The sequence below is a fragment of the Durio zibethinus genome, chromosome 23 (assembly GCF_047325235.1).
Source record: "Durio zibethinus cultivar Kanyao isolate XHJ-2024 chromosome 23, ASM4732523v1, whole genome shotgun sequence".
Lineage (NCBI taxonomy): Eukaryota > Viridiplantae > Streptophyta > Magnoliopsida > Malvales > Malvaceae > Durio > Durio zibethinus.
In genome coordinates this window covers 1223113-1236397 of record NC_143184.1, presented here as the reverse complement: position 1 = coordinate 1236397, position 13285 = coordinate 1223113, and the positions used below count along the sequence as shown (strand labels likewise).

Here is a 13285-nt window from a genome sequence, read left to right as displayed (position 1 = left end):
CATCTTTTTCTTTGGGGCTCTTTTAGTGGATGCTTTCCCTCATTCTAACTTGCCATTCTTATTGGTACTCTCAATGATTTCACCCGAGATCATCATGTTGGTAAAATTTTTTATTGTATTTTCTATCATTTTTTCATAATAGAAAGATTTCAGAGTGCTGACAAACAACAGTGTGGTTTTTTTTTTCAGTTAAAGGGGGTTACACCTGATAAGCTATATCCCTTCACTTCTGAGCATATTCCTTGAATGACTTATTTACATTTTTCTCTATGTTCTACAAAGATAAACGATCAGGGGTCAAATTCATGATATAACGGTATTGACTAATGAAGTCACGGGCTATATCACTCAAGGATCAAATATGAGTTCTTTTCATCTGGACATACCACCTGACAGTAGAGCCAGTAAGGTTATCCTGAAAAATATGCATTAGTAGCTTTTCATTATAAGCATGGGCTGTCATTTTTTAACAGTACATGATAATATGGATTTTCGAGCATTTTGTACCATCGTATTTTTCAAACTCTGAAACCTTAAACTTAAGAGGAATAACCATATCTGAGACTAGGCAAAGCTTAGCAACATCCACTAAACCATAAAAACTAATTCCTTCCACAGTCGATAACCTTTTTTTTAGTATGCTAGTCTTTGCGTCTTTCAGATATTCAATCACTTTTACCTTTTCTTTTTCTTTAAAATCATTCAAATCAGAGACTTGGATTAGTTCTACTATTTTTTTCATTAAAGACATGGTTCACATAGCTGTAGTAATGCCATGGGTTAAAGGTTGATGGCATTCTAAGATATATAAGATATGTAAACTGTTGTGGTGAAACCTCTTATGTAGATTAGGCTTGAGGTGGACTAAAATCAGGTGGATATAGAGGATCAGCCACTTCCTACGATAGATGGTCCTGTTCGCTGGTATTCTTCTCTATTACCTTCCCTTTATTTAACTTATCAAAGCCTCTAGAATCTTGTTCAATTCTTTTTAAGCTTCTCTTGGGCTTTTTCTATCCTCTTGAAATGGTTGAAATTTTCTTATTCCATTTGTCTAGTTCTAGCCCTTGTGTTGTATCGATGAATGAGGTTTATGCTAGGTGAAGCTATCATTGAACCTTGAGTACCATAATTATATGATTATTAGAAATTATGTGTTCTATGTTTGATATGCAAATGTATGCATGAAATATGTTAATATTTGCCGTAACATCATTATTGATAAAAAAAACTCCATTTAAAACTTTATTTAATAATATTTCAAAATTACATCCTAATAAAATCAAAGTAATATTCTAAAGTCCTAAATATCATCATTTATTTCTAATGTTTCCTTATAAATTTCTTAGCTTGCTAGTAATGATTTTGTGCCTCATCTAGGAAATCAAACAATTGTCACCCATGAGCTTCCACTAGTTGTACCACAGCTTTTAAATCTTTCACTTTTTTTTTTCATTTATGATGTTTTATCTGCAACAATGCATAACTGATCGAACAAATGCCTTATATGTCTTTATGTTTTTGCACACATGTCTTTCTATAGATCATTTTGTTTAGTTTATCTCCTGCATTCATCAGACAAGGCTTTTACTTATGCTATGCATCGATCCACTATTTCTTGTAGTATCTGGCTATGCCTGTGTGCCCTAGCAGTGGCCTTTTGTTATTCCTCCACCTTTACTTTTAGCAATTCATTTTCTTTTAAGAGTCGGGTAAGCTCGGGTGTAACTGATGAATGTGTCATATCTAGATCATTGAATAAGGCTTTCCACTGATCTTTCTGCTTCGTGAGGCTCTAGATTTTCAATTTTTGAAGCTTTAAACTCTTTTTCATTTCTAATTTCAATCGCTTATTTTTTTGTTCCAACTAGTTTTTCTTGGTATGGAGCTTTCTCTTAGCCGTTTCCACTTTAAGTAAAGGATCTTAAAGAATCGACTTTGGGGTATAATCTATTTATTCATTAGGAAGCACAATGTTCTTACCCCTTCTTGCATGCCATACACTATATTATGAGGTGATGTCATAAGTAAGCCTTTCTTAGTTAACCATAATGGTTTACTTTCATACATTCTTGATCTTTTCAATCATTCCATACGCCCTTATATCAGTAAATGAGAACTCCCACTAATTAAGTCCATAGGTTTTTGAAATGAATTGCTCACATCCAGATTATCTTCTCACCAAAGTTAGGGCATAAATAACAACACCCTATAGGCCTAATAAAAACACTCATGGTTGATCCTTATAACTGTATAACACTATATCATGACGTATCCAAGGTGTTCTTCAAACTATCCCTTGATTATCAAGGGCTCGAAAGTAGGAAACCCATTATTCTTTTGTCATTGCTTGAAGCCATGTGCTACAACAAAACTCCTTGATGATGATGTTAGAACGAAGGTATGATTTACGAAATTAACTTTTTTTGTATTTAATGTGACTCTTCATCTATACATAAAGTAGTTGTAGGCACCTAACGAATTGACTTTTACCACTTATGCGATAAAAATTCAAAGAACGAATGGTTTCTGCCAAAATGGTTAGTGTTGCATTGACCTAGTATGCTAACTAATCAACGAAGTCTATCACTACGACATCAACATACCTGATGACTTTTGGGAAGATCACCAGTCTATATAGAGCTATAGCCATAGCCATTAACCCCTGATCATCATCATATGCCCTTGGATGAAATCTCATAAAAAATTTCATAGGATAACCTTACTTTCACTTTTTGTCTTCAACTTGATGCAAGCTAAGTCAAAGCATTTGCATTAGCTCTTTACGATAGCCCACCTTATTCGACCAATAGATCTTGTTCGGGCTTGGCAAATTAAAGCGAAGTATAATCATATGTTCTTTAATTGTGCATATCATGTCTGCTTCATTGAAGATGAAGTATCTATAAGAACAATCTTAAAACTAAATGATGGCTCTAATTAGATTATTGTCCATATCTACTTGAAGCAATGAAGCTATATCTTTATATCTATTCTGAAATACCTTCTGTTTTGTTCTACTTATGCATCTTAAAACACTACTTAGGTTAGCTAGATCATTTTGTTAAAGATCGAGATGAACCCTCTCAGGTAATTATGAGATAAAACCCTCAAGCAAGTAATTTTCTTATTTTTTTTAACCTTCTTCTGACTTGATTTTCAATTGATGAGCAGACTTATAATGGACTGAAGTAGACTTTGGTTGCATTTGACTTTCCATGAATGTAAATGTGAGATCTGATTTATCAATAACTAATATGTGACAAATATTTCTTATATGAAAATGATGCAAATGATAATGTTAAACATGACCATGAAAATGATGTATAGAATGAAATTATATGGAAATGTTAAAACATAAGCATGAAAATGATGCATAGACTGAAATGATATAGAAATGGTGCAGATACACAAAATTAAACAAACAAAACTGTTAGATAAGTAATATACAAGTTATTCCTTATTATGTCCTAATTTTGGGTTATATCTATTGATGGGTAGGAAGGGTTCTATCCTAAAGCTGGCCTTTTAAAAGTGGACTATATGCAGGGTTAGATGATTTTGATCACTAAAGGTTTTCAAATTGTTTCTTATATCATCATCCATTATAGACTAGTAAGGTAGTTCAATCTTCACCCATCACAAGCTACAAATGAAAAGGATTCAATTTGAGTGAAGTATTTCGCTAGTCATTGTAAAGATTATCATCTCACGAAAGTTTAGGTACTTTACTCTCTCCTAAAAAGGATGAAGTTCGGGTATGAAGCTCATGTAATGCAAATATATGTGATAGTGTGTGTGAAAGAACATATAGGCTTCATGCCCTAAAAATAAAATAAGAAACAAAAAAGAAAAAATATTAGTAAACAAATAATTACAACTTAAAACCATTAGACTAAAGGACAAGATAAATTCAAAAATTATGGCTTGACTCTCTAGCATTCCAGTGGAGCCGTCAATCTGTCATAACAGTTAGATTCAAAAATCTATAGCTAGATTTAATAAATAGAGTCACCACCAATCTTTTTTACCTAAGTGTGATTGGTCACTTGGTAAATCTATCATCTTAAGGAGTTCCTTGACTAACGGTCCTCAAAAAAATAGGTTCGAGTTTACTAATAAGAATAAGGTTTGAGAGTTTAGTTACATATAATGAAGGTTATAGCACCCGTACATACCCATTCGAAGGATGGTATCATATTATTTTAAATTTATCATATGATATTGAGTTTAATAATTTCAAATTTTTATGTTAAATGTTAGAAATAATTTATAAGATTCTCCTATCAATCTGATAGAATTTCTAAAAATATTTTCTCATCTCAAGAGTATTTAAGAATTCCATTTGATTTCTTTAAGATGCTTCGTCATCGAAAAAAGATTTATTTATTTTTTTATCAAAAGTATATTTAATTATTCCACCATTTGGGTCAAATTAAAAATATTTTTTTCTTTTTGAATTTATAAATTTTCCATATTTGGGCCTATTTAGAGATTCTTTTATTATTTCTGTTTTTTATTTCTAAATTTTTCACAATTTGGGTCAATTTAAAAATTTTTTTTTTGAAATTTCTAAATTTTTCACAATTTGGGCTTATTTAGAAATTTTATTTATTTATTTTTATCTCTAAAATTTTTACTATTTAGGTCAATTTAGAAATATTTTCTTTTTTTCAAAATTTTCAAAATTTTTACCATTTAGGTTTATTTAGAAATTTCTCTTTTTTTTTTTTGGAAAAAAAATAATATGACAATTATTCTTATTAAAATTTCATATAAATTATTCCACCATTTGGGACAAATTTAAAGAAAATTTTTCACTTAGAGATTTCTTAAAAATTTTCTATTTAAAATTTCTAAAAATCTCATTCTTGGATAATTATCAAATATTTTCAACCCAAATTTTTTTTTTATTTTTTTTGAATTGAAGATAAATATTAATTATTGTTATTAAAATTTTATCTAAATTATTCTATCGTTTGGGATAAATTTAAACAAAATTTTTCACTTAAAAATTTTATAAAGATTTACCATTTGAAATTTTTATACATTTCATCATTGAATAATTAATAATTATTTTCAAATTTTATTATTTTTTAATTAATTTTTTTCCTAAATTTAATCATGCAAACATACCAAAGGGAAAAAAAAAACAAAAATAAATTTAAAAGAATACAAAAAAAAAGATGAAACAGCTCGATTGAAAATTCAGTGTTGCTCGGCTCTAGGCATAGAAAACTGCTCAGGGACGCGGCTTGGGGGATCGACTCGGTCGACTCAACAGCTAAGTTCAGCTGGGACACGAGTCAATGGATTGGGTTTCGATCGGGTCTGGTCCTCGGAATAAAAAAAACGCGGATCCTAAGGTATATTAAACTTCAAAACGACGTTGTTTTAACATGGTATATAAGACAAAGATTTCATTTTTCCTTCAGATTTTCTTTCCCCCTTTTCTCTCTTTTTCCTTTTACCAACCTAGAAATCTAGTTGAATATTTCATCGAAAACTGAAAACTAGCGTTGAAAACTGGAAAATCTTGTTGAAAAAGATGAATTTCGTCGAAAAACTAATTGGAATCTGAAAAATTCCAAAAAATTTAAAAAAAAAATCTTAAAAATTCTAAAATTGCTTTTACTTCTCTAAACATCATTTTTTTTTTTTTTTGTGTTTTCTCTGTGTTTCATGTCCTCTTTTGACCTCTGATTAGTGAGTATTTATAAAGTTTAATCAGAAGAATTTCTTATTAACTCTAACTCTTACTTTGATAATAATTCTGCTTTATTCCGTACAAATTTAATTCAACCATGATTCTGCCAGTAGTCCAATCCATGGCAGAACTTATTTTTTCTCTTTTTTTTTCTTATTTTTTATTTTATTTTATCCATCATCTAACAAAAATAAATAAATAAATAAATAATAAAAAAAGATAAACAAAAATCATAACAATAAAATAAAGAATGAGTGACAGATTACTGATCCCATTGGACCAGGCCCAATTGATTCGGGCCTGATCCAAATTAAGTATCTACAAAATCTATCAATCTATACCACGACATGAATATTTTAAAAAAAATATAGTTAAAAATTTTAACAATAATTATGTATGAGTTAAATAAAAAATATTTTATATTTCATGTTAATAAAAATTATAAAATATAATTTTTACATAAAACATAATATAATTATATAAATTTTAATATATTATATGATATAAAATACAATATAGATACATGAATTTTAATATATATGAATCATATAAAAGTGAACAAGCTTCCATTGAATTTTGGGCCTCCTTGAATTAATAGATTCAAATGGGCCTCCATCTTTAAGAGTTTTTTGCCCACTATAGCAGCCCTGGTTTTCTTGTCGGTTCGGCCCATGCTTTGGGTCAAGAAGAAATTTGGACGGCGTTAAGTCCTTTCCCAATCTACAGGATGTTCTAATGTTTTACATTTAACCGTTTAATAAATTATTTTCATTTGTTAAAGAAGAAGAAATCCAAAATCGAAGACCAAAAAAGAAAAAAAAAAAGGTTGCCCCAAGCAATCAGCAGCATTTTCAGTTCTGCAATTGAATGAGGTTAATAACTGGCATAACTGAACCAATCTCCAGCGTCGGATCCACATAAGAACCCAACGGATCCAACGCCAATAAGCAAGAGAAACTGAAGTGTGAGGGATCCGAATTTGAACGACTAAGATCCAATGACGGATCCGATTCTGGATCTACAAGAATCGGGTTGGGAGGAACTGAGGAGAGAAGCTCGAAAGACCGAAGGCGATCTCGATGTCAAACTCTCTTCTTATGCTAAGCTCGGTGCAAGGTTTACCCAAGGAGGTTTGGTCCTTTCTTGCTACATTTTTCATTTCACTGTTCCCATGATTATTATTTTCTGTTTTATGCATTGCATTTGGATTTTCTTTTGGTAGATTACTGAAATTATAAGCATATATGTTGAGCAATTGAACAAACCCTACTGGCTGAGTAGATTGGATTTGTCAAAACAGAGATTTCTTCCATTTAGGAATCCATACCCAATAGGAATGTGGTGAGCTTTCTTTTCCAATGTGTACTGACATTTAGGTTATGTAGATAATGGGTCGCCAACGGTTGGTCAAGCAGGTCATGGAAGTCTATGGAAATGGAAATTCAATCATTGCTTGAAAAACTGCTGGACACAAATGATGCCATGAGTAGATGTGCTGCGTCTGCTGCACCCACTACTTCGGTAACCCAGAAGCTTGCAAGGCATAGAGACATACTACATGAGTTTACTCAGGTTTGTTGTTTGTTCTGTTGACTATGCTGTAACTTTTATCTACACTTGTTTTTATGTCAGATTTTCACTTTTAATTACCAAGTGTTTTAAGCCTCAAAGAAATATGAGTTTTTCATGATACTTTTTTCCTACATTACTTCTAATAAGTAAATTATGAGTATAGTGAAGCTATCACCTTTCTTCTAGGGCTTAGACTAGTCCTCTGGTACTTCTAATTGTTGTTGTTTTTCTGTTTCTCTAAAATTTTCTTGTTGGTGCTATTAATAGCAGACACATGAATGCTAGGTTCTCATTTTTTTTTACCACTGTAATTGTACAAACTTTCTTTCAACTTCTCTGCTTCTGTTACTAACATTTTATGAGTCATGGGTTCAAACTGATCATCTTACTAAAACATGTCACCATGAAGCTGCTTCCGAGGAAACAGGCTCTGGCATGCTTGTAATCATTTTTATTTGGTGGATTTTGGCAATCCTTACTAGGGTATCTGTATCTTGATTTGGAATACAATATATTTAAGTTATTTTATTTCATAAGTAATTTAACTTCAAATTACTTATCTGAGAGTTCATGGTCCATGATTGTTACTTGTTTGACAATTACTTTAATGGCAGAAGAAATACAGTAAAAGAAACACTTTAACATTTGATGCAACATACTTAAACAATAATTGCTTTTTTCGTTTACAGTAATGCATGAGTATAAATATACTATTGTCTTTATTGTTGCTTTTTGTTTGCATTATACAGTACAGAAGTTGAGTTCTCTAAAGATTTTTGGTCCTTAGCTTTTTTATTTTTTCTTTTGATAATCAATATCTTCATACCAACAATTTCATATAGTTTTCTAGCAGCTTCAGAGGACAAACTCTGATATCATCTCTTTTGTTGGTTATCTGTTCTGTTTTCTACATGTGTACTTAAACGAACATTTTTTTCCTTGGACAAGTGGGAATACAAAAAATCCCTTCCATGTACTTGAAAATTTGCTGTAGGGATAACATGTGATTTAAAGTCTTGTTGGGTTTAACGGTTAGAAGTGTCCGTATCTCCTCTTTTCTTGAACCATGACAGAAGTGGAAGAAGAGCTGGCAGTATTGCTGTTAGCTGTTACAGATTGAACCAAGCCCCGAATGTGTTCTTTCATTCTCAATTTCTGAAGAATAATAGATTCCTTCCTCACTCATTTACTCTGCTATATAGCCAAAACCTAGGGTCTCTTTAAGCGCTTTATTTGCTATTCTGGCTCATTGCACTATAAATTAATGTACCTATGTTCCATGGAAATACCCCCAGCTACGGTATTGCTGTTACCTATTATAGATCAAAGTAAAGACCTAAATGAGTCATTTACTCCAATATCCGAAGAATAATAGATTCCTCCCTCATGCATTACTCTGCCATCTAACCAAAACCTAGGGTTTCTTTGAGTGCTTTATTTACTACTCTGGTTCATCCCACTATAAATTAATGTACCCATGTTCCATGGAACTAACCCCAGTTACTGCTGCTTTTAGATGTTTATCATTTGGACAAGTTGATTAGTATTTCTATTATTTTGAAGTAATGGTATAAATTTTGTTAGGAATTTAGAAGAATCAAGGGAAACATAAATTCAATGAGGGAACACGCAGAGCTTCTGAGTTCTGTCAGGGATGATATCAGTGAGTATAAGGTAGTCATATGATTAAACTCTTTAACTTTGTTACTCTCGTTGCCAGTACTATGTTCTTCCCAAAGTTTACCTATCTGCCATCATGCAGGCATCTGGGAGTGTGTCACCAAGAATGCAATTACTTAGAGAGCGAGCTGCCATCCATGGAAGTATAGCTCATGTAAGATTTGAATGTTCTTTTATCAATGTTTATCTTGGTGCATGCATTGTTGAAAGAAGTTTCCTCTTCTGTGTTTTGCTGCAAAATGTTCTATTTTGCAATTACTTAATGGCTTGGAAAGGATGCTGATTCAGATGTGTTACACACTTGTACTTAACGGAAGAAAGATGGAATGAATCAATTGGTTGGAAGGTAAAACCTAAAACTAGTGGCTTAGCATGTAGAACCCAAAAATCTCAGTAGTCCAAATCAACATTCTCAAGTGTTAGTAGCCTAATCTTAAAATCCAAATCACAGTTACCAAAAGCTAACTGAAAGCTTTGACAAAAACCATTTTAAATGAGATAAATAAACGTAGAAGCAAGCCATATAAATAATAAAAGTGGTCCGAAAATATCAAAGCCCTATTTTCCAAGTTTTTGTCTATAGCAAGCATTTCTCCAGTTTAGACTTTTGTAGTTGGACTGCGAGGGGGGAAGAGGAATTCAACTAAGTCCAAAACTGATTGCAAAAGGTTATTCTAATGAGAATTTTATGTAAGCTCTCTCTTTCTCTGTCTCATGCACAAACGGAAACTTGTGCATGCTTGCTCAATCACACAAACAAGCATCCTTTGCTCACATTTTTTTCTTCCTCTGTCTGCAGGTAATATAGGTATCTTAAAAGTGCTTTAGTTCCATTTTTATTTGATAAGATGGATGTGCCATAGAAGAACACTTTAGTCCTGCTCCTGTTGGTGTCATAATATTGTCGTTTGCTAGGTTTAGTGCCATACTGCCATGTAACAAAACACGCATGTAGTTTATTTATTTTGGGTAGTTTTTCCTTTTCCCTATCTGTCAAAGACTTATTTAATTTCCATTTTCATGCCCAATATGTTTGCTTTCTATAGATTGATGATGTGATTAATCAAGCTCAAACGACAAGGGCAGTGTTGGGCTCTCAAAGAACACTGTTTGGAGATGTTCAAGGGAAAGTAAAAGTTCTAAGTGACAAGTTCCCTGTTATCCGTGGCTTGCTTGGTACTTTATGGTTTATCTTTATGACTGAGTTTTTATTCTTTAATATTATTTATTTTTTAATAAAAGTTCTTCTATTTTCTAGGTTCCATCAGGAGGAGGCGTTCAAGAGACACTCTTATTCTGTCAGCAGTAATTGCTGCTTGTACGATGTTCCTTATTATCTATTGGCTCTCAAAATAACTAGAGATGTGATTTACATAGGCAAATGTTGAAAGCAGTTGTGCTTTGCGACAAAATTCACGTGAAGTTATTTAGGTGATATTTGTAAATTTATTTCTTAGAAAATAAATAAAAATTTTAAATCAATAGATTAATAGAAATTAATGAAAAATTAATAATATGTAAAATAACTATTAAAAATATTATTTATAATTTAAATTTGATCAATATTTATTCACTGGTAAAAATTTTATCAATATTTTATTTATTTAAAAAATATATCAAAATTATTTTATTTTAAATTTTATATATTTGATTTATAAAATGAGATTTTAAATCTGTTAATTTTAATTTTGTATTTAATTTTTATTAATCGATTCTAATAAAAATTTTGTGAATTATACTTACAAAATTTTATCTTTATAGGTCTTTTCCTGTGTTTTGCTAAGAGATTTTGCTCATAATTATTTAGAACAGATCACATTCTCTGTGGAAGTGTCTTCTTTTTTATGCCAATGCACATAAAAGCTCATTTTGTTTCAAATGCAAATCTCTTACATTGCTCGAAGCCTCCAGCACAGAGGTTTGGTGCAGTCAATGGTGGCTCCTCGTCAAGCTTCAATGTTAGGTCAACAACTTGTGGTCACACTGTGTATGGTCTAGTTTTAGCTTGCTGGCATGCTGCAAAGGGCATTGCAGGTGCCTTCAATTTCCTAAAATGCTAGTTTTGCGGGCTTCGTCTGTTGTTGTCAAGACAATGGTAAGGGGGTAGCACTCACGATCCGACATACGTATCTGACGTCTTGAACAACATTATCAAAACATACATATATAACGTTGGTGCTTTTTGTAAATGAATAATGATTATTAAATTACTTGAGCGCATTCTTTGGTCTTTATTATTTTTAATGACCAATAATTGGAGTTAAATAGATTCTTTGCATGTGAGATTCACTAATTGATTGCTTAAATTTGAACCTGAATTTGTGTAGCATTCCCATTCTCAATTGGAGAAAAAAGAAAATGAATGAAGACGGAAAGAAACTCGAAAAGAGGACAAGAACTGATCAGAACTAGATCGATCAACAGATTGTGAAGCCTACTGCTCTACCTGCAGAGGTGGAGTTTTGTTGAAATGAATCAGTCATAACTTGGCAGTGCAAGCAAAAATAAAAACAAAAGAAAATAATTAAAAGAGAGAGAGAGAGAGTGATTTATCTCATGAACGTTGCTACGAGCCTCGAGGCCACAGGTAAAGTAAGAAAAGCCCATCTGTGTTTTGAGGCTACAGTTGCAGTACGTACAAAGTACTTTGTTTTTTAAGTGAAACTGTTCACTCTACTGGCTACTACTCTACACGTAGCAGCCTGGGTCCTGGGATGCCAAAAGAGGCTATAAATTCATGTCCTCTTTATTGGGCTTCTGAGTTGTACCCCACCGCCAGAGATAAGAGTTCCCTCACAGGCTTTTCCTGACCCACGTTGGATGGATATCTCTATACTCTACTCCTTTACTATATAATTAGTCTCACTGCTTAATTTAGTCGCAACTCACCTCACATTTTTTTTTTTTGGGTTGGTGCTGCTCGACGCCTCAACATGCAGTGAGGAAAACTAGTCGGAGATCAGTACCTGAAATCATTTTCAGGTAAGCTTAATTTCAGGCTCACTTCCATGTTTATATTTCATCCCAACATGCTTTTTTGCAAAGCTATAGATTTTGGGACAACATGAAGGTTAACTTTTATAAGCACGTGAACAAATTGACTAGCTAGGCTTAAGATTTTTGCTTCTATAAATTCCCTCTTTAACCCAATATATATATAGCTGTAGTGATAGCGTCCAACAATTTTCTTTTGTGGGTACAAAGTTTCAGCAGTCACTTAAATATTGTTCATGAAAAATGGCAAATATTGCTTTCATGATGAGACAAATTCTCCATCTGATGAAAACATTGAATGTCTGCCTAACATAAAATTAATAAAATTTATTATATCATTAATCAGTATATGTTGGGTTTATTGTAAACGTCAGGGAGGAAACTGTCACCCCAAGTATGTCCAATCCCAAAAGATTAAAACAACCTTAGATATACTTTATAAAAGTAGGCCATTGCTCCGATGGTTAAGGTTTTCATTCGAGTGCTTTTTGCATGGTATATAGGATACAGTCAATTATATGTCCGAGTCCCATCTCCATCCTCGTGTCCCACATTGAATTAGAATGTACGAAGACTCCGTTATGTCCAGAATTATCAGTTATGTTTCAGCTAATATCTTTTGTCGATCTCCGTAACCTAATTATCTTATACTAACAAATATACTATACTAGTATATGTGTGTGCACAGGTAGTAGATTTGTGCATGAAATTTTTAGTTTTTTCTTGCTTCTTGAATTTCTCATTAGTATACGGAGTGTAATAGAGTAGATTCATTGTTATGTTCTATACTATAATTTTCAACATTATTAGCTTCTTCTTCTTCCACACAATTGATCAGTAGGTTGATTGAAAGAACTACTGAATGAAAATCACCCAAAGGATCATGTGTATAAATTTGAAAGACTGCACCATATAAGATAGTATAACGGAAAACCATGGGTGAAAAAGTTCATTGGTTGCTAAATTTGTAACTCCACGGGCCACCATTGGCCATTGTTCTTGGGTTTGGCTCCAAAAGCATACCATATACTTCCAACAGAACCTGCCTGCAGGCCAGCGATGCCATAACTACAGCGGCATTCAAAGCTGCCCAAGGCATCTATACAAGACCCACAGTGATTTGCAACTAAGTGACTTAAAATTTTACCTTTAAGGGCAAATCTGGGAGAAGAAAACCGTTTTGCACACATGGGGATGGATGGTGATAGTTTTAAAAAATGTTAGAGAAATGACAGTCATTTTTTTCAGCAAAGTTAGGGTTACTTTTGCAACCTCTTGCCAACAAAAAGTAAACCCTTCATAGAACAGATGCAGTAGTGGTGAAGGTAGAGG

At 32.5% G+C, this 13285-nt stretch overlaps 1 pseudogene across 1 annotated transcript; it reads left to right on the top strand.

The window, feature by feature from the left end:
- The first annotated feature begins 6469 nt into the window (after positions 1-6469).
- Positions 6470-10441, top strand: LOC111313278 (Golgi SNAP receptor complex member 1-2-like; annotated as a pseudogene). The gene is made up of 6 exons (XR_016332724.1): positions 6470-6837; positions 7093-7279; positions 8864-8953; positions 9042-9113; positions 10006-10135; positions 10218-10441. The product of XR_016332724.1 is annotated as a Golgi SNAP receptor complex member 1-2-like (transcript).
- The last annotated feature ends 2844 nt before the right edge of the window (positions 10442-13285 follow it).